This window comes from Salvia splendens, chromosome 17 (genome assembly GCF_004379255.2).
Source record: "Salvia splendens isolate huo1 chromosome 17, SspV2, whole genome shotgun sequence".
In the NCBI taxonomy this organism is placed as follows: Eukaryota; Viridiplantae; Streptophyta; class Magnoliopsida; order Lamiales; family Lamiaceae; genus Salvia; species Salvia splendens.
In genome coordinates, this window is record NC_056048.1 from 12,036,480 (window position 1) to 12,042,195 (window position 5,716).

The following is a 5,716-nucleotide window of genomic DNA, read 5'->3' on the forward strand; positions in this document are numbered from 1 at the left end:
TGTGTGTAGTTGACATGAATTGTATATGTAGTTGACAAAAAAAATAAAAATAAAAAAATGAAAAAAATGAAAAAAAAAATTAATTTTTTTAAAAAAATAAAAAAATATTTATTAAATAAAATGTATGATGAAATTACCATTCTGCCCTTTCACAATTAATTAATGTAAAAATATTTTCCATGTGGTAAATTCTGGACCACTCATTTAATAAAAATGAGTGGCTAATAATGCATCTCAATTCTCAATTAGGCTAAAAAATCTCAATTGATCACAACCCTATATATATATATATATATATATATATATATATATATATATATATATATATAATTCAGGTGTCATTCATATATAGGTTTGAAATTTTTATAAGCTATGACTGCATAGAAAGGATCTGATCCAGATAGCAACCCAAAGATGTCTGCAATTTGGTTGAAAATGGAGTTACCCTGTTGTGCATTTCGGAGTTTTCGAATAACTTGAGGTTGGGTGAAGCCCTCCACGCATTGGAAGTATTGCACCACCAGCTGCACCCGGCTTTACCCCGTCCCATCGCGCCAAGCTGCCATCGCCTTCTCGTAGAATAGCCTATTACTAAAGCTCACTATAAACACCCCGCCCGGCCTCAGCACCCGAAACACCTCCACAAATACCTGATTAAATACAAAATTTTATAACCTAACATAATATTTTTCTTATGAGCGACGGGACACTTGCAACGCGTTGTCAATTAACATACGTTGCGCGTTGTCAATTAACATACGTTGCGCATTGTCAATAAACATGCGTTGCACGTTCTCTTTGACTTATTAGTATTATTCATATTTCTAATTTGATTATAAAAAGGAAAATTGGTCAGAAAAACGATGAACTCCCACCAAAATCTGGTATTTAAAGTGGTCTTAAAAATCACCAATTTTTCTAATTGTTTGAATTTCACACACTAACGTTTTCAGCATAAATTTTTCCAACATGGAATGCCAAAAATACTATGTGTGGTAGTCAGAGCTACATTCCATTTCGTGGGGATGATGAAACTAATGATGATATGTATGCTCTAGAATTAGCGTCGGCATTCCATATAGGGAAAATTTATGCCAGTGTGGGAAATTCACGCATTTCGAATTGAAATTAACCAGACTAAGCTCAATTATCAGGGGACGAGATGCTTGCAACGCGTCCCATTACCTTCTCCGGCTGCTGCAGATACTGCACACTAACCGTGCACAAAACCGCATGAAATGTGGAATCCTCCATTTCCAGCTTCTGATCCATGTTCAAATCCTTGACGAAGAAGTAACTGAGCCTCTGGTTCCTGGCGAGCTCGTGCGCGTTGAGCTCGTGTGATACGAACCGCTATTATTATTATTTAGTTTAGATATTATAGGGATTTAGCATATCTTTTTCTATATCTTTGTTTTCTTGTTCATTAAGTTAGTAGCATTATAAATAGGATAGACTGTTATCTTTTTTATTCATTCAATCAATTAATAAAATATTTTCTCCCCCAAAGATAACGTGTGTTTTCCAATCCTAATTTTGGATTCCCTCATCCTAATTTTGGATTCTCTCCGCCGATCCTAATTGGACGCCGGAGTATTCTATCAATCGCCGAGTTATCTGCCCGACGGGAGCGACTCCCGCGCACAGAAACTCTGCAATCGTCCGCCAAGCATGTTGGTCGCCGGAAATTTATCTCCACCGCCGAGCGAACTCGCCGCCTGTGCTTGTTAAGGGAAACACTCTTAACAACTGGTGCTCTTGTTGAGAGGTGACCCTCCCACCATCTCGAACCGAAGCTACGCCGCTGCCCGACGGAAAACATTCCGCGCAGAGCAACTGCTTTGGTTGTCGAGTCCCGCCTGTCCGCCGAGCTCTAGCCGCAGGACAACACTACTTCTGCAACGCCCGACGGGAAGGATTCCCGCGTGCCGCGTCGAAGTCAAACGATCATCAACCACCACAGCCACGCCTCAGTCCGTCAACATGTCATACGACTACGCCGGCTATCGCCGTCGTCAATATGAATTCCCTCAGGCCACACAGCCATTCCGTCCCTACCATCCGGCCCAACCTCGCCGTGTAACCAGTTGGGACCCTCCGAGCATCCTGGTGGAAGTACTCCGCCCGCCGTCGTGGCCTGATCCAGAATCACCCTACGTCTCACACCACTTGGATCCACCTAATCGTCGCCCACAGTCGAGATAGCAGCCCATCGGGTACGGCGATCGCGCGCAAGACGCTTGGCCCGACACCGCGGCGCGGCTACGTCGAGAGGGGTGGCCACCTATCTGATCGCGGAGAGCATCAGGCCCAATTAGGGTTTGATCGCTACCCGACAAGCGCAACGCAGCGGCACCGCCCAACGTGCTGGGACCCACCGGCGCAACAGCAGGACCGCGGCTATCCGACCGTTGACCGGCCCCGACGCTCGGAGACGTGCTGGGACCGACCTTGCCCTCGGGAGGAGGTGAGAGCGCGAGTCCAGCCCGCCTCCCACCAGTCCCGCTACTCCACCGAAAAGCCAACGCGGGACCTGTACAATCAGCCCCCACGTGTGACCAGTCAAACTCCGAAGCAGCCACGCCTGGCGCTAATATGGGTCTCCCAGGCGGAGAAGTCAGAACGGTCCAGGTTGGGTCTCTGCTGGCACTGTCCCGAGAAATGGGTGATGGGACATGTGTGTAAACAACACATTCTCTGTTATGCGGATGATGGGGAGGAGTTTGAGGAGAACATTCAAGATGAGAATTTAGCCGAAGAGAAAACTGATAATACTCCCACGATAGTATTCGGTGATGATGTTCCCCATGACATTACCGATGTTCACAATGATGGCGCTCCCCTTGATGTTTAAAACAACGAGTCCCCTAGAGAGTTCCTCAAGAACAAAAGGATTGTCAAGAACGACAGTGAGCCACCGCAAGTGCTCGTTGGGGTATATGATGAGAAGATTGGTGAAAAGGAGGAGACATTGCTAGAAGATAAAGAGGAGGATGGTTCTATTGGTGAAGTGGAGAAGATAATCGCCTCACTCAATGTTGTTCAAGTGTCATCCAAAAATGTTGTTGGAAATTGTTGGGGCAAGAAATGAGATGGTGCTTACACCGATTTGCCCGTAATTGCTTGTGTCTATGTGGATTTGAATGTCGGTGATGTTCCAAGTATGAATCATCGATCAACATCACTCGACAAAGATGCAAGGTTGATCCCTCCGAGTAATGACATGCCATGCTTGGGCATTCTGGGAGGCGTGGACTGGCTTTTCGATTTGGCAAGGAATTTTTCCGACAAAGTTGGGTCTCCTTTGTTGATTTTTTATGGAAGTGAAGAAGGGAGACGTTCATATGTTCGGTGTGTGTTTGATCCAAGAGGAGTTGCCTCGCCGAAGCTTCTGCTTTCAACTCTCCTTTTTGCTTCGTGGTTCCCACCTTGAGGACAAGGTGGATTTTAACCGTGGGGGAGTTGATACGAACCTCTATTATTATTATTTAGTTTAGATATTATAGGGATTTAGCATATCTTTTTCTATATCTTTGTTTTCTTGTTCATTAAGTCAGTAGCATTATAAATAGGATAGACTGTTATCTTTTTTATTCATTCAATCAATTAATAAAATATTTTCTCCCCCAAAGATAACGGGTGTTTTCCAATCCTAATTTTGGATTCCCTCATCCTAATTTTGGATTCTCTCCGCCGATCCTAATTGGACGCCGGAGTATTCTATCAATCGCCGAGTTATCTGCCCGACGGGAGCGACTCCCGCGCACAGAAACTCTGCAATCGTCCGCCGAGCATGTTGGTCGCCGGAAATTTATCTCCACTGCCGAGCGAACTCGCCGCCGGTGCTTGTTAAGGGAAACACTCTTAACACCGTGCCCTACGACTCTCTCGTACGCTACCTCGTTGGGCAAATGGCTCACCCAGGAGCTGCAGAGATCCAGAATCTCCATCTCCGGTCTCAGAATCTCGCCGTAGAGGTCCCTCAGGTTCGATATGAATTTATCGTCCATGTGCTTCACGAACCGCGGGGACGTGTAGAATTCTCGGTCGGGCAACGGGTTCAGCTTCGTTCGGCGTCAGTACGGTTCGCTTAATTTCGCCGGGGGTATTGAGAACACTCGAGATTCTCGGAAGGGGATGTGATGAAAAGTGCCATTTCGATAGCATGGTTGGAGTTGTTGTTCACCAATCAATTACATAATTTGTGATTTGTTTGAATTTGTGATTCAAATAAAACTACGATGGGTTTTTTTAGTAAGATAACGGATTTTTGAAAATCTTATAATATCAAAGTATTTTTGTGGTTACACATAAACACATCCGTGAACAAGACTGTAATCGAGATCTAACCTTATCCAACTCTTAGTCCGGCAAGTCCGAAAGTTAGCTCCTAGTTCACGATTTTAATATTTTTCGCAATTATTCCACGACCAAAAATTTTGGTGAGTAATGTAGCGCATACGTTTCTAAAATTGACATGACGCAGTAGTTAAATGCATTCAATTATTTGCGGGAAACTTATAAATTTTGGTAATATTACGATTAATCATTACAAAATTTGTAAATATTATTATTATTATTTTGATATTTTCGCAATTAATATATGCCACTTCGTTCGGGGAAATTATGTTAGATGTGGCTAGGGATGTCCATCCGGCTAACCCGTTTGAATTCGGGCCAACCTGTTCGGGTTGTCCAGCTATTTGGGTGTGGGTATTCGAGTTATGAATTTTTCGGTTTGTAAATTTTCAACCCTAACCCTAATCCACCGATTTTCGGCCTAACCCATCGGGCTATTCACCAAAAAAGCTTTCATAAACAATATCTCGTATTCAAAATTTCCCTCTATAAAATAATTTTAAATTTTAGATATTTTTTTCTTCTAAGTTTTAGAATCACATAAAATCTTTAAATTTTTGTCGTTTTCAATATTAGTTGGAGATGAACATTTCATCTAGGTCAACACAAAGATAAATTAAAATTAAAGAAATCAATTTGAATCAAAGTTTGTGTTCGTGATATTATTTTGGCATTGATTATAATCTATTCTTTATGAAAATTAGAAATCATATCTTACATAAATTATTTTTAAAACACTAACTATCTTGAGAATTTTGATGGGCTAATTATTCTATATTTTCTCTTGATAGGCTTTGGCGGTGATAAGTCGGCAGTGACAAATGTTGGGACAACGGAAGAATTGTTCGAGGTGGAACTTGAAAGTTATAGTGTGGAAAACAGTAGAAAGGTGTGGAATGAAGATTAAAGAAGACTAATTATAGTGCACGAAATCCAAAAGTACAAGAAAAACCCTAAAACATAGTACTCCCTCCGTCCCAAGGTAGATGTCACACTTGGGAGATGACACAGGATTTTAGGAGATGTTATTTTGCGTGTTAAGTGGTGAGAGAAAATATAATTTTATAACTGATGTCAGAGGGAACTTTTTCCAAAAGAAGAAATGTGACATCTTTTGTGGGACAAACTAAAAAGGAAAGTGTGACATTGAAAGGGCCAGGGGTGCGTAGGTGTCGTTCAAGCAAGGATATATCCTACTGGTCAGGATAGAGATCCTAACTAAGCCTAGACCCTGGTTTCAAAGATTCCTCAACCCACTCCTACTGATCAGTATAGTGGTGATAAGGGTCGAATCCCACAGAGATGGTGCGTTTAAACTACCGCGGTGATATTTGGAAAGGTTGGTTAGCTACCACGC

General features: G+C 42.5%; 1 pseudogene; it reads right to left on the reverse strand.

Moving 5' to 3' along the window:
* Positions 1 to 338: 338 nt before the first annotated feature.
* On the reverse strand, positions 339 to 4,067 carry LOC121774705 (annotated as a pseudogene).
* Between the last annotated feature and the right edge of the window lie 1,649 nt (positions 4,068 to 5,716).